At 38.4% G+C, this 21062-nt stretch overlaps 1 protein-coding gene across 5 annotated transcripts in view; it reads left to right on the top strand.

The window, feature by feature from the left end:
* adcy7 (adenylate cyclase 7) overlaps positions 1 to 21062 on the top strand; it is a 74918-nt gene that overhangs the window by 19827 nt on the left and 34029 nt on the right. For 3 of the 5 annotated variants that reach the window (XM_034299625.2, XM_034299626.2, XM_034299627.2), the window contains one exon: positions 9031 to 9106. The exons of the other annotated variants lie outside the window; for them this stretch is intronic. The gene's annotated coding sequence lies outside the window, so the exon portion shown is untranslated. The remainder of the gene's footprint in view (positions 1 to 9030; positions 9107 to 21062) is intronic. 5 annotated transcript variants of the gene reach the window in all.

A 21062-nucleotide genomic window follows, 5' to 3' on the forward strand; every position in this document is an offset into this window, starting at 1 on the left:
GTAAAGTCATCCAGGATACTGTATGTAGAAAAGAGAATCGGGTTTAGTTTCATTTTATTGTAGCCTTGACAGAGAGAATGGAGAAACTAAACAAATTTTTTTGAACCATATCTTGCACATAACGCAGTTACTATTATTCCGCATTTAATTATGTAATTCTTCAAATGTTATATGTATTAAATGGAGATTTATGAGAATGCACTAATCCTCACCATTGAGACGCCTTGTTGATTTGACGATCCTTAAAATTGGCTGCTATAGCTAGTTAGAACAGTAGCTAGACATAGATCATAGTTTCTGATACAGAGCGTAACACTGCACTTTGCAAGGTCAGAGTGAACACTTGTGTGTGTAGGCTTTGTGAAAATGAATCTGTAAGGACTGTTGAAAACATGCTTCTCTTTTCTTCTAATTTGTCTGCTGGATGCCTGCAACCCACAGAAAAAGTTAATTTGGTTATCTTTCATCAAATTTGTTTCTCTTTCTGTCTGGTTCTCTTTATATGTGGTTCTGTTCTGCTGTGTTGTTAGGGAAATGAGTCATGGTTGCTAAGGAAATGAGAGAAAGAGTGTGTGTGTGTGTGTGTGTGTGGTTAGGTTGTGTAGACTGGCCTTGATGCTCGTGTGTGCTCATAGAAAATGGCAAGTTTCATGTTCTGCTTTTGCGTGGCTGCTTTTAGTACTGAAACCTGCATGCTGATAAAAAAAAAAATAAATAAATAAGCTCAGACCAGTGTAATGCATGCAGGCTGAAAGCAAGCAACAAGGCAGGCTTCATCAGAAATAGCAGGTTAGCTTCACTGGCAAGACCAGTTTAGATTTATTTGCAAGACAGTCTCTGATTCACCATCAAGACCAGCTTTAACTGCAAGACTGCCTTCACGGGCATCACAGTGTTTCACAAGCTTATTTGTTTTCCCAATATTTCTCCCCAGTTTGTTCATCTGCCATTTCTCACCCACCAGACCGCTCTCGTCTATCAGGGGTGAGTTCGGACACGTGCGTCCTCCGAGACAGGTCAAGCCAGCTCGAAGGAAACACACTTTCAGCCCTCTTCCACATACATGAATTCACAGATGCACACGATTTGTTAGCATTTCCGTGATTTGATTTCCCGACTTCTGATTTCTTGACGATATAGCGAGCGCATTTCTGTTGAGCCTACAGAAGCATTGTTTTTAAACAGACAGCAACAGAAAGAAATTAAGTTATGGCATTGTGTCCATTTGCAAATAAACATGTGGACATATTAAGTGGTGTGACCATTACCGAAAAGGAACTTTAAGGGCCATCGCATTTCCATTTTTTAAATTACTTGCTGAATTATCAAGTTAGATAAAAACATTAATACTAAATGAAAGCACACTAGCATTTGGTAGCTAGACATCAAGATAACACTTACAAGCAAGTTAGCTTTGCTGCCTGTCAATTTGCCTCCAACATAATCTGGACTATTTTTAAAAACAGGAAAGGAATCATTGTGTTTCCATTTACAGCAGTTATCCAGAGCAACTTACAGAAGTGCTTCATTGTCTATATTGAAAATATATTCTGATGCTAGCACAAATGTGCCAGGATCTAAGATTACCATAAAGCGGAGTTAATATGAGAGTTAGTACAGCAAAGAAAACAGAATGAGTTTTATTTATGTGTATTGATTTAGTGGTAGATTAAGTGCTTAATTTTTTTTGTACCAAAAACAAATTAGCAATTTTTATGGCCCAAAAGTAAAAAAGGGGACACTGTTAATATCAAGATCATTAGCAACACTCCCAGTGCTCAGTGCCTGCCAAAACCACTCGCCTTCCCAGTACTGAACCCCATTTGGCCAGACACAAAGACGACAGAATTGAGAAAAAGGTGGTTTTTAGATTTACTCCATCTTTACTACACTTAACACATATAAGACAAAAGTATTATGTGGTATGTATTTCAAAGCTTCCCACACACACACTGTAGGGCAAGGAGGAAATTACACACCAAGGACTCACCTGCAGTGTCCTGTCTGTACATGTCATCTCATACTCAGCTTTATCTCCTACACACACACACACACACACACACACACACACACGCACAAGCACAGTGCTTTTGTAGCACCCTGCCATAACACACCCATTTAATCACCGCCTTTATGAGCATGTCAATAGTTAGGAATGGTCTGTCATTTACTACTTGGGAGGACATAATATTAAAAGTACAAAATCCCATAATAATCTGTGAAATTGTTTATTATAACAGACTGTTTGTAACAGATACACAACCGCATACGCTTTTGAGATGTTTAGTGAGTTTAGTTCTGCATTTAGTTCCAGTAAAATTCAGGCAATGCTCGCTGAGTGTTTCATATTGAGCAGTGTGTCAGTGTAACCTGGGAATAATGACACAAAATGCTAAAATGGCGGCTGTGGTCAGTTCTGAAGTGATCATGACTGCGTCCTTTTTCTTTCCAAAGGCTACACCCTTCACAGTGAGAACTCTGAAACCAAATCCAATCCTGCTGTAGAAACACTGAACGAGTATTGCAAATAAATAATGAAGAAAATGGGTTAACTGAGCAGGGAAAAGTCCCCGTACTGCTATATGTTACGTTTAGCCAGGGTCGGCTAGTATAAATGTGCTAGCAGGGCTTTAAATGGAAAAATAAACATAAAAATAAGTTATCACATTGTCTTATTTACTGTTACTAAATGGTTAATGTGGATTAAATTTTACTTTCATGGAACAAAACAGTCGTAATAAAAAATAAACAGTATAGTATGAAATAGAGGCTTGGGCTGATTTCTTTCCAGCCTAGACAATATTTTTTTTTTGCATCAGGATGGTCCAAAAAAATGATCACCCTATGTACTCGTGTATGCAGAAGAGGGTAGATAGCGCTTTCGTCCGAGTGTGTTATGCTGCAACGAGATGCACCATGAGCAGCCATTAAAAAAGATCCCCCCATTTAGTTTCATGACCAGCCATCACTGCACTTCCTACTGCAGTGTTTATCACACCAGAGGCAACAATGGTTTCAAGAAAAGCAATAAGTGGAGCAGTGGATGGTGTGGCAAACAGGGTCTCAACCCCTAAAAAACCCCATCATGCATACTCGTGAGATGTTGCCGTGCAAAGGTTTTGTCAGCATTGCCCAACATTTCCCAACAAAACTGACAGAAAATGAGTGTATGAAGTGACTAACCTTTATCAGGTAGTTATTATGACATGATCAAGGACGTAATGGTATCTCGTTAGCATGTGAGTGTGTGCTTTTCAGTTTACATGCTTATTCGCTGACTAATTTTCTGCAAATAAATATTTATTTTAACATTTAGCGTGCTGTTGTAAAAGAATAGTAAAGTATGCACTGGAAAAGCATTAGCTCATAAGAGTATGATTGCGACAGATGGAGGTGTTTTTGTTTTTGCTTGCAAATTTTTTTTTATTGCAAAATGTCCATCATGACTGTTCTCTCCAGAATACACAACAGTACACAACACAGCAACGTTTACCTTACAGTGCAAAACTCACTACTGACATTCTGTCTTGTGAATGTGTATGTGAGTCGGTGTGTGTGTGTGTGTGTGTGTGTGTGTGTGAGTGTGAGTGAAGGAATCTATGCTTCATACGTCTCTGGTCCTGCAGAAGGAGAAAAACGTGTGTGTGTGTGTGTGTGTGTGTTTGATAAAAGGAGGATGAGTAATGATCTGTGACGGCACTGTCATTACAGTTAAGCTAATAATCAACCAACAGCCCTCTCACTCACACACAAACTCCACATCTCTCTCACCACACACACACACGCACACACACACGCACACACACACACACACACGCAGCTGAGTGTGAAAAAGACAAATGAAGACTTTAATACTACATACTTTGTTCCGTTCTCACACCTGTGTTTGAGTGCGGTGCATATTTCAAGGTTACAGACTTTTAAGTGGTTTTGTTATTGTGTGGTTTGGAGAGAGAGACAGGGTGAAAGAAAAAAAAAAGCTGTCATGAATTGGTGGAAGATTCAATTAATGGACTCACTAACCCTTCTGTGTTTGTTTGTCTCTCTGTCTGTGTTCCTTTCTTCCTTCCTTACTTCCTTCTTTCCTTCCTTCTTCCTTCTTTCCTTTCTTAAGACCATATCTGACAGTTTGGAGGGATTTTTAAAAAATTTCTTCTTCTTCTTCTTTTTTTAAATTAAAAAGGCACCTTTGTTTGAAAAATTAAAGGAGTCAAAAGATTTCCTTTCCTTTTCTTTCCTTCTCAGACACAGTACATCTGCATATTGAACAAAACAACATGTTAGTGTACTTTTATAGAGTTGCATGTTTTAACCATTGAAGATCTGAGACAATGTAGTTTGGACAATGCTTATTTTTGCTGCATCGAAAATGTCTCGTATCGCCGCATCGTTTCATATTGAATTTAATTTTTCTGTATTTGTATACGCCTGATATCATTAAAATAAATAAAACTTACTCGTTTCCGATGATAGTGAGAAAGAATCATCAAAGAATCATCAAGCAGTCCATAGATTTAAAACTAAACAAAAAAGTTTACCATTATCTCCAAAAGGCAGGTAAAAGATAGGGAGCACATGTATTTTTTGTTTTTTGAATGCTCTTCTTTGTGTAATAGCTTCTAAGGTAGAATAGTGGCAACATCGCTGATGCAGTTTTATCAGAAGCTCAGAAAAACGCATCAAAATGTTAATTAAATAAAATATCTCTTTACATTTACAATTCAAATGGTGTGTTGGACTATTTTAATAATTGTTTTCAGGATTTTATATCCACTTTCACACAAAAGCCAAAAGGAAATCTTTTAATATCTATCAGGGCAAGATCATGGAAAAAACTTGATGGAAAATGTGTGTGTGTATTATATAAGAGCGTACCTGTAAACGCCAACAAACAACAGTTTAGCACAAACAGAAAAAGAAAGGATGACTGCCTTTGTGCTGGCTTTTGCCCTTTAAAATTGAAAGCACTCCTGATGGTGTGTGTGTGTGTGTGTGTGATTGTGTGCGTGCATGTATGCATGTGTGTGAGAGAGAGAGAGAGGGGGAGAGAGAGACAGAGAGAGAGAGAGAGAGAGAGAGTGTGTGTGTGTGTGTGTGGGTGTGGGTGTGGGTGTGGGTGTGTGTGTGTGTGTGTGTGTGTGTGTGTGTGTGTGTGTGTGTGTGTGTGTAGGTGTCCAAACAGGCAAGCATGTTTTTACTTGCGTAACGCTTTAAACCTGAGCTTTTGTAGCGCATTCCACTACTCATAGCCACGGCGACAGAACCAGTGTGTAACAGAACTAGGGCGCACACCGTTGCCCAGTGTCTACACACACACACACACACACACACACACACAGCTGAAACAGCGTAATTGAACACTGAGGCACCCAGCTACTCGCACAACGAGTGCTTTGAGATCAGAGCGACAGGGGAGAGGAGTGTGGAGAGAGGAGAGCTGACAGATGAGAGAAAGAGAAAGAGAGAGAGAGAGAGAGAGAGAGGGGGAGAGAGAGAGGACTTTAGTTCTCAGCACACAGATTAGGCATAGTGTAGATGCAGTCCTCAACAAACAGCACAAAATCATTATTTTTGTTTCATTTTCTATTTACTTTTGTTTGTCTTCAAACTGCACTAATATAAATAGACCAGGAAAAAATTAATGAAGGTTGTGTGGAAAAGAGGTGAGGATGCCTTCTTCAATAAAAGGAAGTATTTCTTTCATTGGGCTGAAATGTGAAGACCTTTTGTGCCACTAAGACATTTCACAGTCTGATCTGCTGATGGACTCAGATCTTACAGGTGATACAGAAGCATGAAGCCTTGATGCCTGTGCCATTTCCTCCAGCATATCCTAACTCTGCAAACTTTCATCATACTGAAAACAAACAAAAAAATGCCATCAATGCATCACTACTGTGGCCTCATTCTCATTTCATTAGGCAGTCTCAAATTGTCGACTAATTTTTATTTTAGGTAGGTGAAGACTGTAGGCAGTTCTGTAAATACTTTGCACAAGTTTTTGTGTTGTGACAGAGAGTTACAAAGATACAGAAGTTTTGGGTTAGCTGTAAAAGTTACATAACTCTTCTGGTTGCGTTTCTTGGCCGCAGATATCCATCTCAGGATTCAGCATGAACCTTTTTTAGATTTGACATCTGAGAATGAGTTGAAATAAGATGCATTTAACTAAGAGGGAGACACACATCCAGTCACATTTTATTACAGTTTACACAAAATTAAGTGTTTATCAAATCCCTAAATCTTTGTATCTTAATAAAGTCACAAACATTCTGCAGTTTACTTACTGTTTCTAATGTAGAAATTCTAGAGGATTTATCCTGAACCCATTTCTTGAAGTTTAAACCAAATATTGATACATGGGGTTCAAAAACTTTTGTCCGACAGTGTATATTCTTAAGCTATTCACGAATATGGAAATTTCCACTACATTATGTTTAGCAAATAGATAAAAGTACAGGATTTACGGCTCCTGAGTGGCGCAACAGGAAAATTGCCCATGATCTCTGGGTGGGAGGGGCATACTCTCTCTCTCCTGTCAATCACAGCGATGCTAGCCAATCATGGGTGTCTGCCATGTATGTTGAAGAGGGTAGATAGCACTTTTCTCAGAGCTGTGACTCAGAGGAAGCACGTGGTAGCCTTCAGCCTCCGTGGGTGCTAGCTGCTGTATGATAGGGGAGAGCTGCATTTCATGACATTATATCCTAAAGTCAGGATGATGTTGGCAGGAAGTGATCAGCATTTGATTGGATTTGACATTTTTGTGATTTAATTGAGTGATGTATTTTATTTTTAAATAAATGCTCTACACACGTGATGTTATGCTGAGCGAAGTGTTTTAGCTAGGATCGTTATTTTCTGTCTTAAACCAATCATTAGCTGAAAGACAGTAGAGGAAATGAATGCGTTCTCTCGCCTTTTAAACGGAGGCTTCTCGAACGTTTTGCACTCAGCAACACTTTCCAGAGTAAACGAATATTATAATGACAGGACAGATTTAATTTTCTGAATAAAGCACCTATGCAATATGCACCTTATTTATATTCATATTCATTTATTCAAGGTTTTTTTTTTTTTTTTTAAATCCTGCACTTTCCACTCTTCGAGATGGATTAACATAATAGTGCTTCCTGGTTTTATTAAAATCACAGTTAAACTGAACATTAGTTATACCTATGATCAGACTGTTAGATTTACGATTATGATGACTAAATTATGAACATTCCAATGTTGAGACTAGTTGATGGTAATCTCTAGCACAGCTTTTTTGATTTAAAAAAAGCAGTACAGTCAGACACTCCTGGATATGTACATCATGGACCCCTCGGGGTGGAGCTGTAGGACTCGAGCCCAGTCTCGAGAGGTTTTTTTTTTTTTTTTTTTTGTACTGACTTGGCTCTCTCTCTGAGTTATTGGAATTTGTATTTGTTGGACTTGTCTTGGTCTTGGGCCTCGGTGTTTATTAAATATGGTCTTGGTCTTGACTCAGTGCTTGTAAAATTAATGTTTGTGTTGTCTTTTCTTTTCGCATACACACACTTTAATAAGACATAATTCATCCTTTTAGAAAACAGCTTAATCATTGGCGCAATGCACGCGAACTAGTTAAAGTAAAGGCTTGGCCTCAAAAATTATTTGATGGTTTTCAGTCTTGATCTTGACTTGGTCTTGCTTTCCTGTGGACTCATTCTTGACTTGGCGTCGATTACCTTTAAGGGCACTTGCAGATCAGAATTTTGGGCTTCTCTCAGTGCTAAAGTAGACAGCGATGCTACTTCTAATAGACAGTTCGTAAGTCTAGCCCATTCTGCATGTTTCTAAATCTAGCATTTATCTAAAACTTAAAAAGTCATTCTGGATTGGGTTATTCTTTTTAGAAGACAGGAGAAACGTGTCCTTGCTACAACACGTATGAGGGCTCATCTTGTTGGTTACACTTTTACAGTGTCCAGTTAAATGTAGAGAAACAGTAGCTTCACCAGCACGAAGCGGTTTTGCTGCCGATCATCTATAAGCTTGACTCAATCTCAGCTAGTCCTGGTCTTGGTCTTGGACTTGACTACCGGAGCTCCCTGGAACCCACTTAGAGAAACCTGATTTTAAATTTTTACAACTATTAAAATGAAAAAAAGTTTCTGTAATATATGATATTATATTGAAAATAAAAAAAATTAGTAAGGGGAAACAAAATCAGTGCATCGTTTAATAATGAATTCAGTTTTTATCCTATGTGCCTTGTAGAACAGGACTTTTTCCCTCCCTATCAAACATGGATATTAAATACAACTTTTGCAATTCTTTTGCTTTAGCAAGGCAGCAAGAGCAGCATGAGCTTTTTTGAACAGTATGAAAATTAGTAGACATTAAATTTACACTCGCTAGCGTTAGCAAATCTTCACTTATATAAAACCGATATGAAAACTAAAGGTCTAAAATAAATAACAAAGGAAACCCTAACCATATTTAAATAGACTGCAGTAAACACTGACCATGTGAAACACACACACACACACACACACATCCACATCCACACACACAGACTAATGTCCACAGACTAATGCGGGTGGGTCAGCTAATTACTGATGACTGACTGTAATGACAAAATGAGTCTGTGGGGCCATCAAATACATTTAGCTATGTGCACACACCACACTCTCTCTCTCACACACACACACACACACACACACACACACACACACACACACACTAATCTGATCTGTGTTCTAATGGGTTACAGGGTGCATCTACTCTTAAAATTTAAAATAGCTGATATTTAAAGCATAACAGTGTTCATGTGTACTATATTCACCTGCTCATCAGCTCAATGCATCTGCTTACACATTGTTTACATTGAGTGTGTGTGTGTGTGTCATGTTAGTGGAGAGCACAATGAGAGTGTAAGGGAAAATTTACAAAATGACTTAAAGCGAAACTATCTGCTCAAGCAGTGACCAAGTCTGTCTAGAACTGTTTGAAACATCAAAGCTAGAATAACATTTAATGACTTGTAAATCTATTTCCGTTTAGGTTGTGAGGTCACTGTTTAGTCTTGAGGAACTCTAAAACACACCACTAACTGCAGGGTGACCGTCTGACTTCCATGGTGAGTGCTTGAATTTTAGTGTGTTGTCATCTGTCTGTTTGGCCATCTGGGAAAAACCCGTCAGATGTCGCTGCAGACAGAAATGATTTGGGTTTTGACTAAAATTCATTTGGACAACTCTAGTTTAAGAAAATGTTTTGTTTGTGTATGTTGTGTTTAACCCCTAAACAACATGGAAATGATTTATTTAGTCTACATTCTAACCAACATATAGTGTAAGGAGCTAATTTAACAAACACGGCAGTAAAAACAGTCAGTTTATTAAAAAACGTCTAAAACCTCACTAGCTAGTGAATGTCACTCTGAGATTAAGTTATATAGCTACATTCCATAGCGAAACTGTAACAATTCCCAATCAATTCATTTTGTAATCAGGTTCTGACTCTCAACATCATCATTAAAACAGAGCAGAGCGCTTCCTAGGCTTAAAATAATCAAATGACGATAGTTCAGGAATCGTAGATGGATTCCTACTATTGCGATGGCTATTAAGTTTGACGTTAGCGTAGTGTCTGCGGCTTTAAGCTCGACAGGAATAAATTGTGTTGTATCTAGTAATGTGCGTTCGGTATTCGCCTATTTTGTAGTCTTACACAGTTATTCGCTTGCTGTTTAGCTTGCTGTTAGTTTGACTGCCTTGACATTAGAGCAGAGGAACAAAACATCTTCCTCTGATGCATCTCAGCTTTCCTTTTCCATGCTTTTTCCAAACCGATAAAACCATAAATGTCTTCACTCGCAAAACACGAACAAATGATTAGATTGACAAAATAAAACATTATACTTGACTATACAAGAATTCTGTAAATATCTCTGCTGCTGTTACTTAAATGTTATATTGAGCTTATTTTATAATGAGTAAGTGCTAGTGACTAGTAGCTACTTTGTAAACGAGTTTCTGACAATTTTTTTTTTTTTTTGCTATAACGACATTAATGTTTATATGGCACATGTTGTGTATTTCTGGCCATGCCTCCTTATTTATGTATTTATTTAAAGTAAAGGTACACCCAGCAGCCTACACCCCTCCCAATCCAAGAGCGATACTATCACCAGTCTGTGACTTCTCAGAAGTCTTGCACTTACACACTCTTCACTCCCAGGTGAATGAATTAGTGATTTATTTCCTCACTGATGTTGGTGTGAACAGAGATAGAGGCAGTGAAGAGACGACGATGAGGCTCATATTTCAGCGTGAGTCACTTTTATCTCAGATGATGAGACAGAGATGCAGATAATCAAAATGAAAACTAATTTCCCATTGTAAACTTATTAAAAATTCTTTACAGTTTGACAGTAATGTTTTTTCATAAGTAGATTGGATAATGAATGAATCCGTAGGCATGGTGAATGAAATACTTTTTCTCTCTTTTTTTGCACGTAAGCAGACTTTAAAATGCTAGAACTTTACTTCTTACTGAGACACGTAGAAACGAGAAACATCAAGTCTGCAGTTGTCAGAACTATAAATAGTAGAAAATGTCAAAATGGCACCATGTGAAGGGTTTTCCCGGACCGCCACACACATATGGGAATATAAAATTATATTTATATAGTCAGTCAAAGGGTGGTGTCTGTCTCTCTCTCTCAGTCTCTCTCTCTCACACACAAACACACACACACTCTCACTCTCTCTGCTGGGAGTTCCCTGTAAATGACCCCACCATGGTGTAGTGAGATTACTATTGTCTTTATTTCCTAAGGATATCACTGATGTCTTTATGAGGGTGGAAGATATTTCCTGTGAAAAGTTGTTCTCTCTCTCTCTCTCTCTCTCTCTCTCTCTCTCTCTCTCTCTGTCTCTCTCCCTCCATTTCTTTTTTCTTTCTGTCTGCCCCTTTTTTTGTTTCATTAAAGCCTAGTAGTCCCTAAGGACAGAAGGGAAATGGTGCAGAGTTTAGGCTAAAAAATATTATAGCCAAAATCATACATCATTATAATGGCTTTAGATGTGATCTTATAAAGTCTGATGATATAGAAAGTGTGGATTGAGCTCACTGGTTTACTGAGACGCTTGCTTATATCACGTTCGTTTTCCGTTTTGTACATTTAATTGACTGCAGTTGTAACTCACGATAACGTTGTTCATTTTGGCACAAACACTGTGTGTTTTAATGATAATGTCCGTTCATATAATGTCTTTTTTTTTTATTACATCTTATCTCCAGCTGGTATTTTGCGTGGAATGGTGCAGATTTGTGATTTGAGACTTTATTTCCTTTTCCTTCCAAAAGTAATGTACTGTTAGTGAAGGGTTGGGTTGAGACTACATGAGAAAAGGTAAGGTGAGAGGTGAAGAGAGAAAGATGGCGAATGAAGGAGAGGTGAAGAGCGAGTGTCAGATCTAAGCACCCAGAGCAGATGGTCCTGCGTGTCGATGAGCAAACACTCTACATTATTACACTGTAGACGCTTCCTTATTACTGAAGTGGATGTCCGAGTCCGACACACTAACTCTGTATCTTCCAAACACACACTGCTCTCTCACTCACGCACTGTTTAATCTGTCAGTCAATTTGAAGTTCATTACTGGTTTGTAAACAGATCTTTCTTTTTTATACCTGGAAAATTCACATAATGTAGGTTCAGCTTTGTAAACAAAATCCTGATTCACTGTTACCGAGTTAACACGCTCGCTTTATAATCCCACTGTTACCGAGTTAACGTGCTCGCTTTATAATCCCACTGTTACCGAGTTAACACGCTCGCTTTATAATCCCACTGTTACCGAGTTAACAAGCTCGCTTTATAATCCCACTGTTACCGAGTTAACAAGCTCGCTTTATAATCCCACTGTTACCGAGTTAAAGTGCTCGCTTTATAATCCCACTGTTACCAAGTTAACACGCTCGCTTTATAATCCCACTGCTGCCGAGTTAAAGTGCTCGCTTTATAATCCCACTGTTACCGAGTTAACACGCTCGCTTTATAATCCCACTGTTACCAAGTTAACAAGCTCGCTTTATAATCCCACTGTTACCAAGTTAACAAGCTCGCTTTATAATCCCACTGTTACCGAGTTAACGTGCTCACTTTATAATCCCACTGTTACCGAGTTCACACGCTCGCTTTATAATCCCGCTGTTACCGAGTTAAAGTGCTCGCTTTATAATCCCACTGTTACCGAGTTCACACGCTCGCTTTATAATCCCGCTGTTACCGAGTTAAAGTGCTCGCTTTATAATCCCACTGTTACCGAGTTCACACACTCGCCTTATAATCCCACTGTTACCGAGTTCACACGCTCGCTTTATAATCACGCTGTTACCGAGTTAAGGCGCTCGCTTTATAATCCCACTGCTGCCGAGTTAAAGTGCTCACTTTATAAACCCACTGTTACCAAGTTCACACGCTCGCTTTATAATCCCACTGTTACCAAGTTAACACACTCGCTTTATAATCCCACTGTTACCAAGTTAACAAGCTCGCTTTATAATCCCACTGTTACCAAGTTAACATGCTCGCTTTATAATCCCACTGTTACCGAGTTAACATGCTCGCTTTATAATCCCACTGTTACCAAGTTAAGGAGCTCGCTTTATAATCCCACTGTTACCAAGTTAAGGCGCTCGCTTTATAATCCCACTGTTACCAAGTTAAGGCGCTTGCTTTATAATCCCACTGTTACCAAATTAACATGCTCGCTTTATAATCCCACTGGTACCAAGTTAAGGCGCTCGCTTTATAATCCCACTGGTACCAAATTAACACGCTCGCTTTATAATCCCACTGTTACCAAGTTCACACGCTTGCTTTATAATCCCACTGTTACCAAGTTAATGTGCTCGCTTTATAATCCCACTGTTACCAAGTTAACATGCTTGCTTTATAATCCCACTGTTACCGAGTTAAGGCTCTCGCTTTATAATCCCACTGTTACCAAGTTAACACGCTCGCTTTATAATCCCACTGCTACAGAGTTCACATGCTCGCTTTATAATCCCACTGTTACCGAGTTAACGTGCTCGCTTTATAATCCCACTGTTACCAAGTTAACGTGCTTGCTTTATAATCCCACTGCTACAGAGTTAACATGCTCGCTTTATAATCCCACTGCTACAGAGTTCACATGCTCGCTTTATAATCCCACTGTTACCGAGTTAAGGTGCTCGCTTTATAATCCCACTGTTACCAAGTTAACATGCTCGCTTTATAATCCCACTGTTACCGAGTTAACACGCTCGCTTTATAATCCCACTGTTACCAAGTTAACATGCTCGCTTTATAATCCCACTGTTACCGAGTTCACACGCTCGCTTTATAACCCCACTGCTACAGAGTTAACATGCTCGCTTTATAATCCCACTGTTAACGAGTTCACATGGTCACTTCATACTCTTGCTGTATTTCCTTCTTTTTTTTTTTTTACATTTTAATCTTTCCTTTCTTCTTTTTCCTTTTCTTTTGCAATTTGTACATGCATCTTACTTTCATTCATCCACTTTTCTCTTTCTGTCTTTCTTTCTTTCTTTCTGCTGTAACTAGTAGATAATTAAGATAATTAAATTTTTTACGTTGTTTGTACCTTCTGCAACAAATGTCAAAAGTCAAGAAAATTACTGTAGCTGAGCATATATAATATGTTTAGCTACAGTAATAAATAAAAGCTTTGCTAGTGCTAGCAGCTCTGTAAATAGCTGAGGTGTGTGCACGTGTGCACGCGTGTTTGTGTGTTTGTGTGTGTGTGTGTGTGTGTGTGTGTGTGCATGAGCATTAGCGGTGAGGGGCTTTTTAAATGCCTCTCACGTTTTCGGTGCTTAACTATTTTTCCGCTGTGCTGATTGGCAGCCATGTTGGCTCTCCGCTTGCCCTGCGTGGTTACACGATTCCACTCACAGATGTGGCCCATGGCCGCTGTGTTGTGATGGAGAGAGTGTGTGGGAGGGATGTGGTTTGGCCTCAGTGCAGAGAGACAGTGCTTACTCTGCCTTTACACCCTCATTTTACTGTTTTTCCTTCCATTTTTCTCATTCTTACTGTTTCATTTTAGTCACACAGATGGAGCTGCTTTTACACACATGCAGATCTGTGTGTGTTCTGTGCTCTAATTCAGATTTATTTCTTTCTCCGTTTTTTTTGAGAGAGTCTGAAATTCTGAATATTATTGACTGCTCAGAAGTCTGTGTGTGTGTGTGTGTGTGTGTGTGTGTGTGTGTGTGTGTGTGTGCGCGAGTGGAGGGAGCACGTTAGGATGTTTACGGTCAGCCACGTGCCACAAACAGTTGCACGTGGGGGGGGGGGGATTTATTTGTTTTTTTGTTTGTTTGTTTGTTTTTGTTTATATGCAGTCAGGTCCATCAATATTTGTACAGTGACAGAATTTTCATAATTTTGCCTCTGTACACTACCACAATGGATTTGAAATGAAGTAATCAAGATGTGATTGAAGTGTAGACTTTTAGCTTTAATTCAAGTCCCTCCATTTTCACAGGCTCAAAAGTAATTGGACAAACTAACAATCATAAATATTAGGATTATTTTTACTTGGATGCAAATTCTTTGCAGTCAGTGACTGCCTGAAGTCTGGAACCCATGGACCTCACCAAATGCTGAGTTTCCTCTTTTGAGGTGTTTTGCCAGGCCTTTACTGCAGCCGCCTTCTGTTGCTGCTTGTTTGTGGATCTTTCTGCCTTCAGTTTTGTCTTCAATAAGTGAAAAGCATGCTCAATTGGGTTGAGCGCCGTCCTATCAGTTTTGCAGCATTTAACTGAATCTGAACAGAACATATAGCTCTATATTCTCCAGAATGCATTGTGATACTTCTATCAGCAGTCACATCATCAATAATCACCAGTGAGCCAGTTCCATTGGCAGCCATACATGCCCATGCCATAACACTGCCTCCATGTTTGACAGATAATGTGGTATGCTTTGGAACATGAGCCCTTCCTTTCCTTCTCCATACTCTTCTCTTCCCATCAATCTGGTACAAGTTAATCTTGCCACAGAAGTGGTCAGGGTATTTTTTTAAAAGAGGTTTTTAGCAAAGTCTAATCTGGCCTTTCTGTTCTCGAGTGTTACCAGCGGTTTGCATCTTGAGGTAAACTGTCTGTATTTACATTCATGAAGGTGTCTCTTGATTGCAGACTTTGACAGTGATACACCTATCTCCTCCAGAGTGTTCTTGATTTGGTGAGATGTTGTGAAGGGGTTTTTCTTCACCAAGGAGAGAATTCTACCATCATCCACTTTACTTGTCTTCCATGGTCTTCCAGGCCTTTTGGTGTTGCTGAGCTTGCCAGTGCATTCCTTCTTTTTTAAGAATGTACCAAACTGTGTCCATTCCTAAAGTTTTTGCTGTCTCTCTGATGGGTCTGTTTTGTTTTTTTCAGCCTAATGATGGCCTCCTTCACTTGCATCGACACCTCTTTTGACTGCATATTTAGAGTTCCCATGAACAGCTCCCGAATGCAAATTCAATTCTTGGAATCAACTCCAGACCTTTTATCTCCTTAATTTGTAATGAAATAACAAGGAAACAGCCCACACCTGGCCTTGTTCAATTACTTTTGAGCCTGTGAAATTGGAGGGACTCTAGTTAATAAATGGCTATAATTCCTAAACGGTTAATGCAATATTTTTGTTAAACCCCTTGAATTAAAGCTGAAAGTCTACACTTCAATCACATCTTGATTGCTTCATTTCATTTTTTTTCCCCTGTGGGATGGCTTTGTGTTAGTAAATATCATAGGATACATATTTTACAGGGGAAACATCTTCATATTTTTGCAACATCATTGCACATCCCTATTTCCATTGGCAGATGTCCATTCACCACTTAAAAGCACTATTTGTGAAGGCTTTATAGTATAATAGTATGTGAGGCTCTTTTGTTTGTTTCAGAAATCACCAGAGGGGTTTGGCTCTTTATTCTTTTTTTCTTTTCAGTGCGAGTAACATTACTGAAGTTTGTTGTTGTCTCACTGACCCACAGATTCAGTGAGTTCTCACGGGCTGTGATCGTGTTGTGTTTGTTCAACCAGCATGGGTGACCATTCCAAACTTGACTCATACTTCGCTTAGATGGTTTGGAGTTTTTGGTGATCTTCACACACACACACACACACACACACACACACACACACACACACGTGCAAAATCAGTAAAAATAATTCAATGAGTGCTGTTAATGAGATTTTGAGCTTCTCATATTGGAATTTCTCATTAAATCGTCTCATTTTATTTCATGGACATTTTATTGATTCATTTCCAACACATTATATGAATGAGTGATTCGAATAACTGATGCAGTTTGTGAGATGCACCGCTTTAAAGTTTCTTTTCGGTTGTTTTGGTTGATTTGGTTGTGTATGTGTTTTGGAATTTGGTCTAAAATGGACTTTTGTCATCATTGTTCAGTATGGCGTTTTGCTTCAAACAGCTGTATAGCATTGCCGCTCTGCACTTTTTTCACTTTAAATATCAGACACTTTTGACTTTTTAAATGGGAACAATCAACACTGATACTGCTATCAAACATCCACCCAATATTGTGCTCATTTACTCGTACTTGTAAAAGTTCTCCATCATCAATGACGTTTACTCTGATTATATTATTATGGTTAAAAACTATGATGTTTTATCAGGTTACTTATATTGTAGGAAGAATAAATACTTATTGTACTTAATGTATATATTGTACTTATGCTGTAGTTCCTCTTCTTTATGGTTCGGTGATGTGTGAGCACTGTTTTCGAGATCGCTTGTGATCAGTTCAGTTTGTCACGTTACTTACTGTTTCTACTTTTGTGATGTCAGGGAATGGGTTGTAATGGTTACTGGTATATATTACCAGACTTTTATAGGATGGAGCTCTGTAATTAGCTCACGATTTGAGCGTATCGTGTGAGCCTGCACGGCTACAAAATCTTCTTTTATACAATATCTGCTCCATGTTTGCAGATATTCCTGCACTATGACGTGTTCACAAAAGCGATGTGTGGAATTGTGCAATCGACTCACGGTTCTAAGGAATTCTTCTATGTGAACCCAAACCTTTGATTATAGGGCCCGCCCCCTTGGATGCGAACTCTAGAGTCATAACCAAGTATGAAAACACCCTAAACAGGTTCTCATACCGATATCAGTATCAATATTGTACTCTTACTTGGTCTGAAAAATGGTATTGATGCATCTTTAACAGTAATAATTAAAATGTAGTGAACACATAAAATTGTGTAGTATTGGAAATAAGGTATTGTACCTACAGTAAATTGTGAATGTACTTGTTGAGTGTTTGGTTATATTTTATGTTCGAAAGTAATTTTACAAGAATATTGGAGCAGCTGTTTAGCAAAACTAATTTTAACGCTACTTTTATAACGACTTGTATAGTGTTCCATTGTCAATATTTCACAAAGGTAGTCATGCTGTTGTGCTGTAAAAGCCGTGTAAATGGTTGGCAACAGTGCAGCTGTGTGTTCTTCATGATTCAGTGCTTCAGTGAAGGTAGTAAACGTGAGGCAGGATGATTATTTTTCCCCTTTTCTCTGTTTCCCTTGATTGCTTGATTGCTTTGCATTCAGATAGAAAGGCCATTCATACAAAGCCATGCAGTTCTGCTATTCAGCTCTTCACTGTCTGTCTCTCTCTCTCTCTCTCTTTCTCTCTCTCTCTCTGTTTCTCTCTCTCACCCACACCCATACATTGTTGTTAAAATCTATAAGAAAATCTCTCTCTTTCTCTTTCTCTTTCTCTTTCTCTCTCTCACCCACACCCACACATTGTTGTTAAAATTTATAAGAAAATCTCTCTCTCTCTCCCCATCCTCTCTCCTTTCATTCATGGTCTTGTAGATTTTAATAGTTAATATTTGCAAGAAATTCTCTCTCTCTATTTCTCCTTCTCTATCTCTCTCCCTCTCCATCTCTGTTTCTGTCCCTGTCTCCTGCTTTATAGATGTTCTTACAGATTTTAATAGAGTTAAAATCTGCAAGAAAATTTCTCTCTCTCTCTCTCTCTCTCTCTCTCTCTCTCTCGCTTTATAGATGTTTTTGCAGATTTTAATGGAGTAGTCTGTCTGGTTTTTTATGTTCAGGCCTTTGTCTTTGTCCATCCCTGCTTTTATTTTCTCAGACGGCTGACGTCACAGCGCTACCTGTCTCAGTGCAGTCTTTTAAGAGAAATGTAAAACTCACAGACGGCTTGGTACTGAAAACAGAAAGCACACAATACACAGGCACATTTATTTATTTATTTATTTATTTATTTATTCATTCCAACTTTGTACAAAGGTGTATTTTCACTGAACATTCAGTCCTTTGGTATGTAGCTGGGTTTAAACCTAATGCGCTTCACAGTGATGTAGGTTCATATGGGCAGTTGTACTGTGATGGCTTGGGACTGCGGTTGCTGTGGCGGCTTTGGGGCTGCGGTTGCCGCGAGCAATTTTGCACTCAGGTCTCCATCAGTGGACAGTGGATGGGTTCAACCAAACAGACTTCATGTGAAAACTGTAATGAATTTCCTGGTTACACAATTTGTCCAAGTAGTACACAGTTACGGAAGGGAATTATTTACAATCGCACTATCCGGTGTCACCCGGATGAGGATGGGTTCCCTTCTGAGTCTGGTTCCTCTCAAGGTTCCTTCCTCATTTCGTCTCAGGGAGTTTTTTCTTGCCACCTTCACCTCTGGCTTGCTCAGTAGGGATAATTAATATCCTGAATATATTTATTTCTGTAAAGCTGCTTTGTGACAATGTCCATTGTTAAAAGCACTATACAAATAAAATTGAATTGAATTGTAGTATACCTCAGTGCTGTAATTCTAGCGCATACTGCTCTTTCTGCTGCACTACACACACCGGTCACAATGCAATCTGGTTGACAGTAGAGCGATTTTTACTAAGTAAAATCATAGCTGAAATGTTGGTCAACAACCGACTTTTTGTAGAGGGCATAAGCATGATATGCTACATTAGAAATTTTGTTAGAAGAGGAAAATAATCAAAAATAAACCTGTTTGTTTTTCTTAGTCTGTAGTTATATACTTAGCTACCATACTTTATTACATTAGCTATTTAATTAGCTACCACTTTTTAGTTGTCAGTCTGGTTTCCGGGCAACAAAAACATGGGACCGAACAGCACACTGGAGCTTTTAATGTGTATTACTAGCTTTAAACCTGTAACCATTCAGTTGCCACTGTTCCTTATAATATTGAGATTATATGGTAAGCTCTGATCAAATATTTTGATAGTAAAATTTAATATCAGCACATGCTCATCACGAGCAGCCATGTTTAGCTTGTGTTTGCTCTCTCTAGTATGAGTTGCTGTTTAAACTCAGCTGATAATCTGCATCTGCCTCTCAAACATTAATATCTAGCAATCCCAGAAAGACCTTTGAACCTTTCCTTGTCTTTTTCCTTCTCCTCGCTGTCTCTCATTTTATCTTGTTGACCGTGCTCATCCAGTCGTGGAAACGTGGCCTTGTGATGAAGTTAATCACATCGTTGAAATGATGAACACGTTTTGTTGTCTCTGAACTCAGAGTATGTGCTGTAGTGTGTTTTATCAGAACGTATAGCTTTCATTTAGGCCAAAAACTGTAGCATTAATGTGATCTTCTTTTTGGTGTTTGATCAAAAGACGTCTTCACAATCTACAGCCCTTAACCATTGAGAACATCTTGAGATTAGGTACACTTCTTACGAAAGCTTTCAATTATTAATCCCATTTCTAGACTTGTTCCTTTTGCAGATAATTTGCACTTATAGGCATTTATTTCTTAAAAGGCAAAGTTATGTACTGATGGATTAAGACTTAAAAGTAGTATAATGTGTAGAAAAGGGGTTTACTTCACATATTTATTTCTTTAAATAAGTAAAATTAACTGCCGTCAATTTGATTTGCTTTTCTCGGTGTTAGTATATTTGTCTGAACTCTTTCCTTTAACATACTCATACCCCGGATTCCCACTTTATTCTCAAAAAAACACGCAAAGTTTCATTTGTAAACACAGGACATGCGAGGCAGCCATCACCTACACCTACGACCTACAACTAAAAGCGAATATAATCCAGCCTTTATATTGCCTGTATGACGGCTGTCTGATTAGATTGGATTCTGGCTCACATCTTGAATAAAAGCATTATTCTAGAAATATTCTAGAAGATTCTCCCTGCTAGAGAGAAATGGCTGCCAGACGTCTTTGTGGACTTTGAAAAGGACAGAATTGAGACTTTTTTTTTTTGTCCTCATTTCTTTTCCCAGCAGGTGCAGCTTCCCTTTGCTGTGCCTCAATGAGGGCCTTTCTGTCTTTGTGGCTACACACACACACACACACACACACACACACACACACATACACACAGAGGGTGAGAGAGAGAAAGAGAGATGGGCCGTGCTTTTTTTTCCCCCCACTTAATTTGGTCAATATTCGTCTTTGTAATATTGGTGGTTTGACATCTTTTCCCATTTTGGCAATGATCACATAATAATGTTGTGCTTTGTCTTGTCTTGCTCTCTTGCACTCTTTTTTATGATCAGTGTACAAATGGCAAACATTACTCTTAATTTTACATTAATTCTGTTGTTCGTATGTAGCATTTCTCCTTTTGGTGCCTAATTGTGACTGTGTTGAAGTTTGGTGTGTATGTGTGCACAATATGTGTATCCATGCAAAAAAAGGTTTGATTTTAATTTCATATTTATAATCTTGGGAAACAGAAAATGGTCAAATTCAACAGTAATGCTCCTGGAAACTGAGTGAAATTTAATATATTTTTTTCTTTTAAAAAAATGACTTTTTGTTTGCATTTATTTTAAATATTCTTAAGGTGTGCCAGTAATTTTGCCACATTGACTATATTTTTTTAAAGAAATACTATTAAAGATTGAGCATAATCTTTGTTAGAGGAAAGCTTGAAGTTTTAAATGAAAGTTGCTTAAATTGATTGAGTGGAAAATTTTAAGTATTATATGTATCTAAGCTTTTTTTTTATTACATATGAA

The sequence above is a fragment of the Pangasianodon hypophthalmus genome, chromosome 25, assembly GCF_027358585.1.
Source record: "Pangasianodon hypophthalmus isolate fPanHyp1 chromosome 25, fPanHyp1.pri, whole genome shotgun sequence".
Lineage (NCBI taxonomy): Eukaryota > Metazoa > Chordata > Actinopteri > Siluriformes > Pangasiidae > Pangasianodon > Pangasianodon hypophthalmus.